General features: G+C 25.7%; 1 protein-coding gene across 2 annotated transcripts in view; it reads right to left on the reverse strand.

The window, feature by feature from the left end:
- The window catches only part of LOC105144073 (uncharacterized), a 57433-nt gene that overhangs the window by 37062 nt on the left and 551 nt on the right, over positions 1-19820 (reverse strand). The gene's annotated exons all lie outside the window — the stretch shown is intronic.

The following is a 19820-nucleotide window of genomic DNA, read 5'->3' on the forward strand; positions in this document are numbered from 1 at the left end:
TAATTTATAATGAAATAAATTAAATTAAAAGTTAAGTTAATAAATAAAAGTAATTGAAAAATTAAATTTATTTTTTTATTTTAAGATTCCAGAATTTCAGTCTTACCAATAACGGAAATGACAAAAATATACTTTATTTAGAAAATACTCCATATTTTATTTACATATTTTATTTATATATACTGTTTACATAGATTGTTACATTATATATACTGATTGAATATTTTGTTCACATATACTTATTAAATTAAAATAATAAAGTCATTTCGAAATTTTTGTCGGACATCTTTCCTTGCAAGTTGTTGAAAATGAGTCCTCCTGCATTGAACAGCCGTTCAATATGAGCCAAAGATGATATAGATGTGTTGTATTTTAATAATAAGGAATAATAGATTTTAACCTATCAGAAACTAGAACATTGAAATACACGGTTTCTGACCGATTGAAATCTGAGAATTGTAATTTAAAATGAGGTGAAAAAGTCAATCACAAAAGTAAGCAAATTCACTAGAATATTTATAATTTTAATAGTCAACACCTAGTAAATTTGCTCTCTTTTGCAATTTTCACCTCATTTTAAGCTATTGCTATTGCCGCGTATTATATCTGAGATTTAACTTAAAAAAAAATAAAATAAAAAATAATAGTTATGATAAAATGTAACTAAATAAAGTTAAAAAGTTAAGAGTCTAAAATGTAATTAATTGTAAGTTAAGTTAAAATTAATTCACTTTTTAACTTTTTAACTTAACTTTTATCTTTTTAACTTAACACTACTCAACCCTGGAGATGCAAATCGAGTTCGACAAATCGCGCTCTCAATTCAATCGAAGTGTGTTCGTAGGATTGTGAAAGTACTTTCTTTAATAGAGTTAGCTTCTGCGTACACCCTATACACTTTGGATAACGCTAATGTCGGTGATATTTTTTAACTTATGAAAAGAAGAGCATAAAAACCACCGCACAAGATATTGTTTGTGATATTTAATTATCATTACATTAATGAAAACGAATTAGACGTTTCGGCCACAATCTGGCCATTTTCAGTAAATTCACAATATTTTTAAAACGCTGAATTACATATATCTGACATTAAATTCAATCGTCGTGTAATATAACTATGTATAAACATGTTCTTTCATCATGTGAAGGTGCATCGTACAACAATGTTGCAGCGCCAATTGTTGTCAAATTGCAAATTATGTAGAACAAGAATTTCTAGATTCTAATTTAAAAAATTAACCTATCATTAATATCTTCTTAGTCGAAATGTATGAGAATAGAATCGTTACCTGTTTTATATCAAAAAAATGATGAATCTCAAGTACATCCTTTAGTACACAGATGGAAATTTATCGTGACATTGTGTGTTATTATTTGTCATATCATATATGTTATCACTATTTATGTATATATGTGTCAAAAGTTTAGATTGTTCTAAAATTATTTATTAAGTGTGAGAGATTTTTCTATAGAAAAAGCAGATAAACATTGGGCAAACCTTCAGTGTCACTTTGCTTATTGATACTACTTATTTGGCTTTTTATGTATATCATTTCAGAAATTCTTCTTTTCATTAATGATTGTTGTGTGTCTAAAATTCTGGTATTATCCCAATCCAATTCGTGCTCATTCAACTGGTGACGCGAAATCACTGATATCTCCGAGGTGGATCTTCTTATGTCTATGTTCTTTTATTCGAGTTTTTACTTTCCTTTTTGTTTAGCTAACATAAGAAGACAATATTTAAACAATTTATTTTATAAACTACTCCACAATGGTCCTCTTTACGCAAAGGATCTTTTCCAGTTTTAATAAATCTATTTATTTTATTAATATTATTTATTTTATTAATTTATTTTATTTATTTAATAAATCTATTTAATTTTATTTATAGGTTTATAAGTGATATTAAAGCCCTGAATATGTGATAGTTTTTTAAATTTTTCCGATACTTTACTTAAATATGGTATTATAAAAAACTTTTTCTTTAAATTAGAATTAGAGTCACTTTCGTTATTGTTGTACTCACCATTTTTATCTAAATTTGTTCTACTTTCTAAAATTTTAATTCTATTTTTTATTGTTGAAAAGATGAATTTAAGAGGATAACCATTCATTAACAGAGTGTGAATTAAGTCAGAGATGTTTTTTTCCTGAAATTTTGGATAAAAGCAATATTCTATCTAATTGTCCGATGATTACCCATTTTATGTACTAACGGATGATTCGAAAAATAATTTAAATATCTCCTTGAATTAATAGGTTTTTTTATAAATATCGAAGATGATTCTTCCTTCTTGTCTCATTAATTTAACGTCTAAAAAATTCATCGCCAAAGTCAATTGTGAATCTTAGTCTTTCATGATATGAATTAAACAATTTCAGAACATTCTCCACTTTATCTTTATGCACTGCTAATACAATGTCATCAACATAACGGAAATAAAAAACGAGATAATATTATTAAGAGTAATAATTTCTTGTTCTAAGTCTTGTAGAACAATATTCGCTAATATAGGGGACAATGGAGAGTCCATTGGCATGCCAAAAATCTGTCTAAATATTTTTTTGTCGAATTTAAAAAATGTAGAGTTAATTATAATCATAATTGCTTTAATAAACTCATGGAAAGGAATCAAAGTCTTGTTTTCAATCAAGATCCACCTACATTCAATACTCTTTAATATTAAATCGATCGGAATGTTCATGTACATCGAGATCACGTCGAATGATATAATACTGAAGTTTTTATCGATTACTTTTTCATTGAGTTTATTTACAATATCAAAACTGTTTTTTACATAACTGAAATTCTTTTTATTATTATTGTCTATAATATCTTTTAGGAAGATCGCCAATGGATAAAAAGCACCGTTTATGCAGCTAACTATCAATCTTAGCGAATGATCTTCCTTGTGAATTTTTGACAGTCCATAAGATATTTTTTAAATTTCAATGAAGAAGAAAAGTAAACAAAAATTATTCCTACTGATACTTAGTAAAGATCAATGTATGTCGATGCATTGAAAATTGATTTTTGAACATTAATTGTAATAAACTTCATTTTTCATTTTTTCATTTTTTCCATTGAAATTAAACAATTTTCCAATTTTTTGCATCATAAAACCATAGTGGCCATTACAAAAGAAATCATAGCTATTCGACAAATTTTTTAAATATAGGATATTTAAAAGCACAAGAAAAACGTGAAGAATAAATTTTTGTCGGTGATCCACACAACTGTTTTTCGAGCAAAAATAAAAAAGTAAAAAGTTGCTAAGTTTTTTTACGCCACTTAAACCATTTGTATCATGTTTATGTATATCTTAAACAAAATTGGCAACTACACGATCAAATAGAGCATGGTTTGAGAAATTTTTTTTAAAATTACTGTACGGTGATTTTGACGGAGTTATGAGCAATCAAGTCAAAGTGCTCATTTTTTACTTAATCCGCCACAGTATTCAGTGACAAAAAATTGTAGAAACATTAAAAAAAAAGATTTTGTAGGGAAAACTTTAAGCTTTTATATGAGAAAGTTGAAAATTTTCGCAGAATTTTTTTAGACACGTGTCAAGCCCACAAAGAGAGATAAAGATTTCTCATTTCGTTCAGCAGTTTTGTATGTGTATAAATTACGAAATTCATGAAAACTAAAAAAATACAGTAACCTTTCGAAAATAGAGATTTCAAATTTTAAAACTCTTTTTTTAAATTTAAATTTCGTTTATTTTTAACGAAGTTACAGCTGTCTAAATTTTGTCTATTTTTCACAAAAAATTAAGTGTTTCTCTAATTTTTGTGAATAGTGTACATATAAATTTGAGTTACAAAAATGTGATATTACTATTGTTATGACCATTGCACAATGATTATAAGAACAGTAATATCATATTTTTAGCTCAAATATATATATTCTATTTTTTAAATTGGCAATTATATCACTCAATAGAGCAACGTCTCAGTTTTAAGAGCGTGTTTCTTTTTAATTGCAGTACGATGATTTTTAATGAAGTTATAAACAATCAAAGTCAGAATGTTTTTTTTTACTTAACTCTCTAATTACTTAAGAATAAATAATCGTAGAAATGTTTTTAAAATACGATTTGGTAAGAAAAATTCCAAAGATAAACGAAAATTTTCGCAAATTTTTTTTAGGACGTGACACACCCATAAAATGAAAAGAAAAATTTCCATTCATAGTTTTCTATATACAGGGTAAAGAATCGTTGAACCAATTTTTTACCCTATGAGAAAATTATCGACTTCATACTTAATTGGATTATAACGTGTGCAGTCGATAATTTTCTCATAATATAAAAAGCTGGTTCGACAACTCTGATTCACCCTGTATAAAAATAACAAAACTTACATAAATTTAAAAAATATATGTAGTAATCGTTCGAAAGTAGAGATTTCAAGCTTTAAGACCTTTTTTTTTTAATTTAAATTTTGATAATTGTTAACGAAAACAATTGCGTATATAATGTTCAGCTAACAAATACCGCAGAATTTTTTCTCCAATATTAAGAGAAAATTATACTATAAAATTTTAAATATGTGCTAATTTTATTGGATATGAAAGACTTATGTTAAATAAACTTATAAAATTTTAATAAACTAGATATATTAAATAATGATATATTTAATTTGAAAATAACTTTGTTTCCAGACACTTGTTTCATTCTTAAGTTGTTTCGGAATTTAGATGCTATTGTTAGCAGAAATTTCTCTGCCGAACGTATTGAAACGTGTATTCTTAACGATATTGTTTTTGAAAATTCGAAAATGTCTTTAGATTTAATGGAATATTGAATAATGAAAGTATTATCGTTATAAAATAATATATTCAAAATAATAAAGTGTTAATTCTTAGATACTATTCTATACAATTTTAAACAAACTAACTTGTTTCTCAACATTTAAAAAAATTCACTTTTTTCTCATTATTTTGAATATAAAACTCATTATTCTCACTTTTTTGACGGCAAGCCTATACAATGCATCATTACATTCTTGTTGTTCGCCAAATACTGCGTTCAGCGGACTCAACAATTGAATGAATAGCTTGCTGCTATTGATATATTCTACCCATATAGATCTAAAATGCTAATTGGATGATCTAAAAGAATATATCAATAACGGTTAAACAACAATGTTAAATACGAATGAGATGATCACTATGTTGAACTAAGTTGCTTGTTGAAAGGCACCCGATGGCAACATTGCACACTACGCAATTAATTACAAACATTTTTCGTTTCTTTGGAAGATGTTATATGTGATTTAGCTGACTAATTCAGCCAACATCAAAATTAAGTGAAATTTAGTTTGCAGAACCGACGTCAAATTAGATCACTTAAATCGATGTCGACATTAGGTTAGATTTAGTTTAAAAAAACCAACGTCAGCTTTTTTTGCCGACATTGTCGACGTCGGATTTGAGTAGATGCAACGACGTTGACGAGGCCGACGACCGAGCGACGTCATTTAACATTTGCTACAACTAGTATCAAGCTACAACTTGTCGACAATTTTAATTCTAACTAAAAATCATCAATTTGTAGATACAATTGATATGAATTTGGTATAATATTGGTTGTTAATCAGATAGTTATATCGATGTATTGCTTGGGTTGCATTTTACTAAATGTATTTATGTGTTCATGAAAGATGTTACCTTTTTAAAATAAGATTTAAGAAAAGAATTAATTATATCTTCTTTGTTTGTTAAATTTTATTTAATAATTTAAGTAAACAATATGAGTACATGTATATTTAATGTATTTAGATACATTAGTTCAAAATATGCATAAATATAGGAAACGTTGAAGTGCTTATGAAAAGCGTCTAGAAAGCTTTAATGTGAATTGTTGATACATCTCCTTTGTACTAATTAATATTGAAACGAATATGCAACTGTGTTATTTATTCTGATTTAATGGAATAGAGATAATCCAAAACTAATGATTTAAATCTCATGATCTGAATCTCTTCCTCACTTTCAAGCACTTTTCCAATTATTACATAAAGATAAAAGTACGAATGTGTTCATATATACATAAAGTTAATTTCCTAATAAAAATCTATGATTACATTTACATGGCAACTGTTAATTGGGTTTAGTGACATCCGTAATTGTAATCATCAAAATATGTATTTGTTTACATGAAGCGATTTTAATTTATCTTAATTTATCTAATATAATAAAAACAATTATAATAATTAATTCTTCAATTATGTATAAGCTTGTAGCATTCAAGGTTGATAATATAAGCATAGCAAATGTAATATGCAGAAATAAGAAAAACTAAGTAAATAGAGATAAAGAGTAAGATAAATAGTAAGAGTAAGACTAAATGTAAAGATAAAGAGTAAGTACATGTCCTAGAAAAAATAAAAGGAGCGTAAGTTGAATGTAAGAGAAGACTAACAAAAGCGTTTACACTTCTTTTACGTTTCATCGTTCCTAGAAGCTTTGTTTACGCTTCTGTTATTATCTTACATTTGACTTATGCGATTCTTCTTTTCTTCGATTTTTATTTTAATCAGGGTAAAGATAAATATAGTATGTAAAGATAATAAGAAAGAGAGGCACTAAAATTTGGAAATTTAAAAAAAATTTAAAAAATTTTCCTGATGCATCTGGGTTTGTTTGCAGTTATTATTTTCAGTGCAAGCACGATCAAAGCTGATCAAAACTGACCATGTAACTATATTTTTCTTCTTTCTTCCGCGTTATCAAAGAACTTGTGCTTCAGAAAAATGGAAAATTGTTTAAAAATCTCAATTTTTTCTTGACTTTTTATATATATATATATATATATATATATATATATACTGTCGCGCATTTGCATCATATTGCATTTCTAATTTTCAGAAGTTATGAAAATTTTGAATAAGAATTAATTTATTAACAAATTTCCAAGTCAGTGACTTATAAACATATAAATGCGACATGTTTTCATTTTTATTATTTTACACATGTTTCGACGATCGAGTACATGTAACGATGTTATTACATATATATTTCGTTTTTCATGTGTTTATTAATTGGAATGCACCGGATATCCAGAAAATATTCGGTATTATGTATTTTCCTGGTATTTATTTTTTACTATCCGGTTGGATAACCGAAAATCATTAGTAGTATCCGAGAAACTACTTTTTTACCTCCAAAATTGAAAACGAATATTCGGTATTTATTTAATAATTTGAAACTGACCGAAACCGAAATTGAAATTTTTTGATAGATCTTTTACGAACATTATATAATTTTCAAAAAATCGTTGAAAAATATTAAAATATTATGTGAAATTTATGTACTCTTTTAAGAATAAGATTTTATTAATATTTTATTACTTTTTAAATTATAAGGAATTTACTAATAAATTATAATTTCATGCATTAGACATGTAGCGAGTAAACTTGGCGAGTAAAATAAGATTTAAAAAAAAGTAGCACCGGTATGATTTGCAACAGTCGGTGTCGATCAGTTGATGATAACATAGTTTTTCGATTGACCGCCGGTGCGTTGCAATTTGTACACTTTCGCTTTACTTATCGACATTTTCTCTTAATTTAAAACTGATCGAAATAGACACCGAAATCAAAATTTCGATTGGACTCTAGTAATTGGTATCCAACAATACATAGAGCAAAAGCCTCTATTATAAGATGCCGAATTCATTTTGGGTAAATAGAAGTCTATAGGCAGAAAATTTAAGAAAATAATAGATCATTTTGAAGGAAATTTAGTAAGCTTTAAGATAACGTTACAAAATTTAATTCAAATTTCATTTTTTTTTAAATTAAAGAAATGTAAAAAGTGAGCAGATCGCAAAGTCAAAAAATTGTGCTCCTAATATGAGATGCCCCAAGAAATCGATAATAAAACACAAAGTATATCAATATTGCAATTAAAAAATTTTATTTAATGTTTCTAAAATACAAACAAACACAGTCAGCGTGCGCGAAAAATGAGCATGCGATAGATTATACTCAAAACTCATTTTCAGGTAGGAATCAAGCATCGCAGATATAGGCACTCGACGTACATTCCGATTGTCTTTTTTATTATTGTACAATAACATTTATACTTTAGCAATGATTTTCATTATAACATAAGCATGGGTTATTTCATATTAGGAATACTCTGGGTATCTCATATAATATTACGATTTTCACGTCTTATGATTTTACGATCATCAAATCTAACTTCTGTAATTAAACAATTCAATATATCCCATATTTTTCTATTACGACTTTACTCTATCACTACATGAAGAATTTATTGCCAAATATTTATTTATTAAATAATAAATTTTAATTTATAAATTAAATAATAAATAATAAAGTTTAAATGCTCATCTCAATAAAACTTAAAGACATCCAAATTTTAAAATCTTGTTTTACCATGACTACAGTCATGACCTAATAATAAATTTTCTATTAAATAGTTTTCAATCCAAGAGCAATAAATTTATAGTGGAACCAATAGATAGCATTTAGCAGAAACGCCGCTATCTCATATTAGGCGCCTGTCTCATAAAGGGGGCTTTCGTCTATATATACTTTTAAAACGTAAACTTTTAATATAAAATTTAGATAATTGATGCAGAATTTTATTTTTTTCGGCGAAACTTCTTGCACAGTTTAAGTTTATGCCGACAATCGAAATAAATTATCACTGGAAAATATTGAAATGGTATTCCTCATGAAAAATTTATTAGCATTAAATTTTGATTACTAAACAATGTGGAAATTGTATTGCAAACACCCTGTTCCACAGCTAGTTAATTATCGTCATGTTGTTCTTGCTTTTTCTTTTTTTTTTTAAGAATTTTGGGGAATTTGTATTGAATATTCGGAAAATATTCTGTATCCGGCCGGATAATTACTTTACAGGATATCCGACCGAATGTTGAATATTCTGTGACACATTTTTTTCAAATATTCAATATTCGGTATCCGATAATTCTATGATCCGGTACATTTCTATTTATTAATTAAGATATTTTTGCGGCTACAATTACGTTAAAAAGTTAATCGCGTACAACCTACGAATATGCCTTTCTGAAATTAGAAGCTTTTTAGGCAAGCGTACACACACGCATATATATCGTATCTGTGTACACGAACACTAGTTCGCACAGTTAAAATGTGGCAACAGCATGTCCTTATCAATAAATTCATTCAGTCTATCTGCTCGGCGTACGAGAAGGAAAATTCCATCAAATTACAAAAAAAATTATTTTAAAATCAGAGGCTATGAGTCACAACCGGATGATGAGTGTTGAAAATCAATTTAATACTTAATAATTAAAAGTACATAACTATAAATTATAAGTACATAGAAACATACGTTTCAACCCTTATCGAGTCATCTTCAGTGTACAATTTAAAAAAAATAATAAATAAACAACTTGCGATTTGATAGTTGACATAGATATGGCAGTTCTATAACATGTTCCTCTTCAAATTTTGCAATGTTAAAGAAATTTAATCATTCTTCTTTAAATATTTCACATCCATATCTCTGATTTGATTTATCCTTTTCCATACTTCAATTATTGTAGACAGTAAAGCAATTTAATTTCACTCATTGCAGTTTTATGATTAGAAAGCATTCTCAATATCAAGATTTAAATAATTATTAACTAAACATATTGTATAATTTGAATTTGTCTCAAATATAAATTATTTGTACTTTTAAGTATCCAGTATTTCCAAACTGCAATAAGTTCATAATTTACAGATATAAATATTATTATAAAACAAATTACGTCAAGAAAGTTATTTTCAAAGATTCAACAACCAATGATTACGGAATAGAAGCAAAAGTATTATGTTAAAGGAGATGTGTAGTGGAAGGGGAAACATATGTGGTAGGTAGAAAGAAGAATCAATTAGGAAAGGGATAATGCCTGTAAGATCGGAAGGTACGAATCAGAAAAAGATTCCGTGTCATTCAACTTATTCAATCCATTATATTATCTTATGTGAACCATCCGAAATCAATTTTTTACTATAAGATGGTTTATAATCTAAAATCTGTACCTAGTCCCATTTAAAATTATGATCATATTCCAAGCGGTAATTGGAAATTACCAATGGTGAGTCAGTACTTTTATTAATATCATTTACATGTTCATTTATTCTAGTTTTCTTTTAGTTTGGCCCACATATATCGCATCACAATCATGACAAGAGATCTTATATACTATTTCTTGATGTGACATATAATATAAGATATCTTTACCACGAATGATGTGACGTATAATCTAAGATATTTTTACCACGAATGATATACTTTTGTAAAGTGTTAGGGATAGTAAAGACTCCTTCTATTAATGCCAAATGGAATTGGAATAAAAGATTCGGAGATGGTTCTAACATAAGGTACCGATCATTAGACGTAACTTTTTTGTTATTTCATATGGTTGCAATCTCTATTACAAAGAAATTTGATTCTTGTCTGTATAGTCGAGAAGATAAATTTAAGAGAATTTAAGAGTTCTTAAATAAAATTTAAATGACTTCAATATTTTCTAATCATAAAATCTGCAATGAATGAAATTAAATTGCTTTACTGTACAACACAATAATTAAGGTATGGAAATGGATAAATCATATCAAAGATATAGATATGAAATATTCGAAGAAGAATGGTTAATTTTCTTTAACATTGCAAAATTTGAAGAGGAATATAATTATAGAACTGCTATATCTATGTCAACGATCAAAGCACAAGTTGTTTATTTATTATGTTTTAAAAATTATATACTGAAAATGACCCGATAAAAGTTGAAATGTAAGTTTCTATGTAGAGGAGACCAAGGATAGTAGACTCATTTATCAGTTTCGAATTTTTATAGACGAAATTAAGAGACTTATCGAAAAAATGAATTCTACACCAGTTATTACATACATTTAACTACCTAATAATATTTTAATAATAAGAGAAAACTGATAACTAATATGAAAAAAATGCATTTTTCTAATGCATTCCATCTGATTGAACTAGCCCCGGGACTAGGGTATGGGGTAATTTGATTAACATTATTAAAATGGTTAATACTTTTTAATGGTTTATACTTTTTAATCTTTACATATCAACAAAACTTTCATAAAAATGTTTTTTAAACATAATCATGTTTATACAATTTTTATAAAAATGCATTTTAAACACAAACATATTTAAAATTAAAAAAGTATAACTTTGTATCTTATTATTAGGTAAATAACAATTTATCTAATCCGAATTACAGTTATAACAAACATAATACGATAAGTTACCCTTTATTTAGAATGTGTCTATATATGTTCACAAAATTAATTTAATTATTCTTAATATTTTAATTATTCCTTTTAATTATTCTTAATGTTTTCATATTATTATTATTATTACTTCTATTACACTTAAAAATAATTTTTTTAAAGAAAGAAGGATGTATAAATATATATGGACATATTTCATATACAATTATAAATGAATATTTATATATGTTTATGTATAAATGATCATAAACATATATAATTTATTATATTATGTATGTTTATATATATTAATACATATTTATGCATAAAAAATTTCTTATACATATAATTTAACTATTATTTCATATTTTATATTATTAAAATTCATTAAATCTACAAAAATTATTGCATTATAGATGCATTTAAAATAAAAAAGAATACTCTCTAAATTCTTTTGAGTGAAATTTCAAAGAGAGTGAAAATACAACTATGGAACAAAGATCATCCTGATAAAAAAAAATTGATAGAGAATGATTGAGAACAATAGGATTTTTATCAATTTGTATCGTTTTTCTATAAGTTTGTATTATTTTCTATTGTTGACGCGAGAGTATCACGATTGATCGGATATGAATCCTATCATATTTTATTGGATTTTATAAGATTTATACAAGATTCCTATAAGATCTGATTCAAATTATTGAATTTAAAAACCATATTCAAAACGATTTTCCTATCGTTTTCTATCCACGTTTTTATTAAGACGTAGCGAATGACAGATTTTCAAACCTAATAAACTTATGATCAATTTCAATTAGCAAGTCAGAACAATGCTTCTTTTTGCTAAATTCGTTTATTTCGAGCAAAGACATCGAATGAACCTAGTTTTATCAAGATTAGAGGAAACCAAACTTATAACATTTACCACTGAGGTAAATCTCTTTAGAGGAATGAAATATTGCCATTCTTTTTCAAGAAGTGAAACATTTTTACTTTTTTTTCAAAACTAACTGTATTTTCATTCTTTTATAGTGAGATTTCATTTCAAGAAGTTTTTAAAAGTAGATACTATCAGAGTTGTTACTAAATTAGTTATATAGTCCCATATAGTGTTGTGGTTAGCTTACTAGCTCCATCCATTCATTTTTTAAAAACATGAATATTATACGATAACAAAGACAGATAAGCAAACAAAATCTGTTGGACTTTATTAAGTAAGAACTACATTTATTGTCTAAATGGAAATCAAATATCTCAGACAATTATATACAATTATAGAACAAAAACTTTTAGAATAAAAATATTCACTTACGTATACGATTTTTTTAAATTGTAGCGTAATTTCTAATACAGACGCGTTTACCTCGAGATCTCACAGCAGATTGAGCAACAATCGCCACTGCATGTTCAGACACATTTATGAGTATCTCGCTCGATTTGTAATGTAGCCTCGATTATTCTACTTACCCCTATAGTTTACTGACTCCGGTCTCCCTTATTTATAATTTATAGTTATGTTTATGTACTTTTAATTATTAAATATTAAGTTGATTTTCAACACCCATCTAGTTGTGAGTCGTAGTCTTTGATTTTAAAATAATTTTTATCATTTGAATTTTTATATATATATACACACACAATACATTTACAAATTTGAACTACTCTAATTCAGAAACAGCATCGCTAGTCCTTCCTATTTTTTTTTAGATTTCTATAATATTTCTATATTACATATTTATCTTTTTTTAAATTTGTGGAAGATTTTCGCCACAAAGTATTAAAACGTTACTTCAGTAAGGCTTGATATAGGTTAAAAACTGAAACTGCATATCTCCAAAATTTAAAAATGAATATCTCCATTTCGGCACCGCTAGAATCTTTGAAATTTTAATCATGTATAGATAAAATTATTTTAAATAATTATCCAAATTGCAAAAAAATCTGTAGAAACTCAATATCTTAGAGAAATACCTATAATACAATTTGCAAACCGCAACCTGAAACCTGATCAAAGAAAGTCGTAAGTAATAGTAAATATCAGATTTAATTTTTGAATATATTTTAAAATGCATTTATTTCAGAATTTTTTATAATGTAGCAATAAGTGTCAGTGTAATATTCATCGTTCTTTATTACAAGAGATAATAATAAGCAAAATATAAGTAAAATAGTGACACAATAAGAAAAGAAACAAATGAAATCTAGAGAGATAATGATAGAAATAAGATGAACTTTTATGTAAAAGTAAATTTAAAAATGTAACTTTATTTTTCTTTTTATAAAACTTTGCTTCTCAACGAAGATCGTAACGACACGGCGACGTTGCAGTTAGGAGTAATCTAATAGAAAAGGCCAAGTTAAATGCTAACTTTTTTACTTAAAGTTTTAACGGTGTCGATTATGCTGATTGATGCTATTTAAAAGCAGACATACAAAAATGTATTTGTCAAATTCATATTAATATTTTCACGGACAGTTATGATTATTAAAGAATGTTATGATTATTAAAGCTGTTTTAATACACATTTTAATGACAGTTTAAAATTAAAAGCTTTAAAATCAAAATCGATATTTGCGATTAAATATGGAACAAAATTGATATAAAACAAATTAGAAGCAACAGTTATATTAAGAACTAGTAGATTCACAACCGTTAATAATGTACATAATATTTGCCTATCATATAATGCAACACGCCTAAGCTGCTTCATTACATGTTAATTACGATACGGTTTTCTTCACTGACACGGCTTTTAATACTGCATAATATGGATTAGTTAAGTTGCTAAATTTTCAATATCTGTAATCAATGTATTATTGAAACTTTATACAAGATTTAAATAATCGCACGATAATCGAGATGTTTATTAATTAACAATGTATTAAATTAAGTAAATTAACATTATATTTAAGTCAGTTCGCTAAAATTTCTAGATGCGGATAAGTTTTATTTTATATACAATTAACGATTATTTAACAAATTTTAAAAAACATTATTGTTAATTGACAGCTTAATTTTTATTGATCGCCAGGCATAGTTTGGTTTTCTAAAGATAAATTTCTGTCGTCACGCTAATCCTACGCTCGTACCATTCCGCGGGAGGTGGATTGCTAACCGCGTCATGGAAACATGAGGAAACAGTGAATGCGATTATAACATTTCGTAGCAGCGAGAGTTAACGGATTTGACATTACAATGGAGTAACGATAATTTACTTTTACATGAGTTTTGCGTAGAATAGCAAAACTTCGCGACACAGCATCGCAGAAATAATCTATTCCATGCGCCGAGACTCAAATAGAAGTTGAGCGGACGTATGCAATCGTTAAATCTACGATGCAACTTCACATCCGACATCATGTGTTGTTTCTAGGAGCGGAAATAGAACGATTGATGTCACTAGTCTAATCATGTCCACAGTTATGTGTAGCACTGCTTACTACTAATTAATTATTATATTAGGTGTTGGAATTAATTCGTAGCGTTTTACAAGTGATGGGAAGTACTTTCATTAATGTATTTTTTAATGCTCATGTGAAATAAATAACATTCTTTCATTAAAAAACGCTACGAATTAATTCCAACACCTAATATATATATATATATATTATATATATATATATATATATATATATATACAATTGTTTTTAAATAGTATTACAAAAAATTTTACGATATCTTTAAATTAAAATGTTTGCTTTTTATGTCTTTTATTTATTGGGTTGGAGGAAAAGTTCTGCGATATTTTGTTAGTCCAACAATAATATATACAATATCTTCGTTAACAATGATCAAAATTTAAATTTACAAAAAAACGGTTTTAAAGCTTGATATCTCTACTATCAAACTATTATATTTTTTAAATTTATGTGAGTTTCGTAATTCTTATATACAGAAAAATTCTTATATACGAACTGAAAAAAATGAAAATTTTTCTTCTTACTTTGTGGGTCTATCACGTCTCCAAAAAAATTTGCGAAAAATTTCAATTGTCTATATCGTAAAAGTTTGAAGTTTTCCTTACAAAATCGTTTTTTAAAAATGTTTTTACGATTTTTTGTTCTTGAGTTATTTGTGAGTTAAGAAGAAGCATTCTGACTTGATTGCTCATAATTCCATTAAAAATCGTATTACAATTAAAAAAAACACTCTTAAAGCTGAAACGTTGCTTTATCGAATAAAATATCATGCTAATTTTTTTAATGTAAAATATATAGAAATTTAAATTAAAAATATGATACTACTATACCGATCTACACTTTATAACCATTGCGCAATTGAAAAAAAGGACATTAATATCACATATTTAGCTCAGATGTGCATATATTCTTTTTTTTTTTAAATTGGCAATTATATCACTTAATAGAGCAACGTCTCAGCTTTAAGAATCTGTTTTATTAATTACAGTACGATGATTTTTAACAGAGTTATAAGCAATCAAAATCAGAATGCTTTTTTATTTAATCCGCGTGTAATAAAAAGTCGTAGGAACATTTTTTAAAAACAAACTTTTAGAAGAAACTTTAAGTTTTCATGTCGGATAGTCGAAAATTTCACAACAATTATATTTTGTATATAATTTTGAGCTAACAAAATTCCGCAGATCTTTTTCTCTAATCCAAAATTTAAATCAAATTTATATACTGTTTTCTTTAATTGAGTTTTTTAAAAAATATTAAATATAATTACATTTGAACAAGTATCACGAGCGAGAATTATTAATGTTAAATAACAATTAATATCGGCAATTATATCAGCAATAAACAGATTTTTTTATAGACGAATATGTCAAGATCAAATTAGACACACACACAACAGAAATAATTTATTTATAACATTGGATATTTCAATCAATCAATGAATTATTTTCAATGTTTCTTCTCTTCAATTAAAAATCATAAATTAATCTAAAAATTCGCGTACGCGATAAGTTGAAATGCTTGGCGTTTTACGTGGTCTAGCGTATATAATGTGCTTATGATACAAAAAAGAACTAACGTAACATACGTTCCCATAAAATTATATTTTCAATACTCGTAAGTTCTCTGCGTAAAGCGTAAACCCATTTTGATGTTTCAAATGTACGAGAAGTGGACATGACCAGTCGAATGTCAAACTGGCAAAACAATTTGATCGCGATATGTAAAATATCACGATCAAAGCGTTGTTTCAATTATAGTTTTTTGCAAAAGAACAAAGTTAGCAAATAGAGCCATTCGTAAACATGCATGACAAACATATTTTTTTGACATTTTTGACCTATTTGCTCGTATTTGCTGTTCGACTATTGATGGACTATTTATACATTTGATGACGTAGTACTTTTATGACATTGTAGAAAATTCAGTTACAGTTTATGCTTTATAATTTATAGATTGGCTAGGAAATTACGCAATTATTGCTGTAAATATATTTTTCATATAAAAATATAAAGAATCCATTGACTTTTCAGGGCTCAATAGAATAACAATTTATTTATAACAAAATATATAAAATACAGAATCTTATTTAAAATATGAACTCGCAAAGTTCGGTAAAAAATTGATAACTTATTCAAATTAAAAATATAAAACAGATTCTAAGAACTTATTTAAAATATAAAATAAAAAATAGATTTAGAAAACTTATTTATTGAAAAACGAAGTTATTGAAAGAGGACTACGAGCCAAGTAGGATTGTCGTTTAAATTTAACATAATATAATATTATAAATAACATTACATATATTCTTCAAAATTACATCAAAAATTACAATTTCGACTCACTGGAATATATATTGAATCATCTTCAATGTACATATCTTATGTTCAATATATGGTAAATTTCAAATTTTAGTAAGCTAATATGAATGAGCTATGTATTTTTTCTAATGCTATATTCTCTTCTCAACTGACTCACAGTTTTTTGTCTATTATAAAAATCAATATTGGAATAATATGCAAGTTCTTAAGCAAATAAATTATACAATATTAGTAATAATTAAACGCATACTTGAGAAACAAACAAGCAAATATGGTATTTCTTATTTTAAATAAAAAGTTGATTTCAACAATTTATTAAAAACAATAACTTATAAGTAAAATAAGAAATATTGTTTTAATTAAGAAAAACAATAATCATTATATAAGACTTTCATCTGTAAAATATACATATAACTAACATAAATCAAAGCTAATGAGAACCAAACACAGGTGATCAGGTATGAGATCTGATTGACACGCTCTCTATCTACTGAGGTGAGTCATTCCACTCTTTACTGTTTTACATTCTTCCATATTAATTAGTTTTCTTGTATCGCTAGATTTTACATCACTTTATCTCTAGCAATTTGTGAGTGACACAATCTTTTTGGATATATGAGCTTTTTGTTATATGTATATCTATTAGGTGTTGGAATTAATTCGTAGCGTTTTACAAGTGATGGGAAGTACTTTCATTAATGTATTTTTTAATGCTCATGTGAAATAAATAACATTCTTTCATTAAAAAACGCTACGAATTAATTCCAACACCTAATATATTGCTGAAAAAAACTCTAAAGTGAGTTGAAATGTTTAAAATAAGACAATTTATCAGTAAAAGATTCGTAATTTTATTATTTTTAAATTTTACTGATCACCTACGTTTGACTCTCATTAGCCTTGATGTTAGCTATATATAAACATGTTTTAAATAAACATTCTAATACAATATAAATAGTTCTTAATAATTTTGTCTCTTTAAATGTTCTACATTTCAATTTTCATGTATACGATATAGTTATAGCTATTATAGTACTGAATAACAAAATAACTATATATTATAATATATATTAACATATATGTATATATGAAATTCTTCAATACTTGAATAGCAGGGTTCGATAAAATAATTAATATGACTTATCAAAACTAAGGAATAAAAAATAAGTTTCAAAAACTTATTTAATATATAAACTCTCAGGTGTCGGTAAAAAAACTGATACAACATATTTAAAACAAATATATAATAGATCACAAAAACTTGTTCAAAATATTAAATAAGAAATATCAGAAGGAAATATAAAAAAAAAACAAAAAAAATTATATAAAACAATAAATGTAAAATTTATTAAATAACTTATTAATTTTTTTTTAACTTAAAATACACATTTTAAATAAAGTTATTTTAAATACGACCGAGCTCTAAGTGACTATTAATGCATTAATATGATAATAGAAATATTAGTGGAAAGTGTAATAAATTCAATTAAAAATTTTATATTTATTAATACGTATATTTATACATGTGTATTAATAATATTATTATATATATATATATATATTATTATTTATATTGAAAAGGACCCGAAACGAAAGGTTGAAACGTCTATATATTGTATTTCGTTATTGATGTTCACATGAGAATAAAGAAATTTCTATGCATCCGAAAAGCTAGTGTTGGCTCTAATTGACTTTTTTACATATATTTTATTAATTTATACATGTGATTTCTCTTTGTGTTACAAGAAAGGTTTATTCAGTTATCAGGTCACACAATTTAAAAAATTCATTCTATTAAAAAAATTTATACTTATAAATTTCTATTAAAAAAATTTTCAAATTAAATTTCTTTCTTATGTCTTAGTAAAAGATAACATAAATTGAATTAAGCTTATGTAGATTATTGTATTTGTAACATATAAATAAAAAAATTCTTTAGCAACTCGTGCAAGGTACTATTCAAATATACGTAGAAATTTGTTTATTCTCGTTTTCCAAACAGAATCAAATATAGTTTAATGAACAAATTTCGTGGATATCTGATTTTGATTTGGCATAATTAAAAAACACATATTAATTAACAATATTTAAAAGAAATACAAAAAATAAATATAAAGTAATTAAAAAATAATTAAAACAAAAATTGATGAAAACAAATATGAAATAATTAAAATGTAAATAAGACAATTACATTGGAAATAATATATATATATCGTGATTGATGATCAAAATAATTTATGAAACTATTTTGTAAATTATCGTTCTTTATCTCTATTAAAAATGCGTTCCATAAGCAACTAAGATCAATTACTCATATAATATAAGTAAAAGGAAACTAGTTTTACAGATTAAGTTACAAAAACATTAATAAGAAAAAAAATTTTATACACATTTCAAAGTTTTTAAAACTTTCAGTTGGCAAGTTGATCAGCTCAAGAAAACCGTATGTATTTTAAAAATCCTGTTGCGTTTCCAACTAATTTTAAAAGTTTAATATCTTATTTTTACTCTTAATGTATGTAATAATTTTAATACTATATATCACTTTTATTTTTAATACATGTAATAATTTTTATGTTTTGATAAAATTATTTAAATTTAAATTTAAATTTAAATTAAAAAATAAAATTGTGCTATTTATTTTTTATGCTAAAGTTTGTAAACGTTTTCAAAGAGAAAAAATTTAATTTCTAGAAACTTTTAATTATTGGTTTGTAATTATAAATTTGAAAAGTATAGAAATTTATCAAAAATTATATTTTATTAATATTCTTCAAAAATATTGGAATATCGAGAAAAAATAAATTATTTCTTTAC

Source organism: Acromyrmex echinatior, chromosome 6 (assembly GCF_024713525.1).
Source record: "Acromyrmex echinatior isolate Ae372 chromosome 6, ASM2471352v2, whole genome shotgun sequence".
Lineage (NCBI taxonomy): Eukaryota > Metazoa > Arthropoda > Insecta > Hymenoptera > Formicidae > Acromyrmex > Acromyrmex echinatior.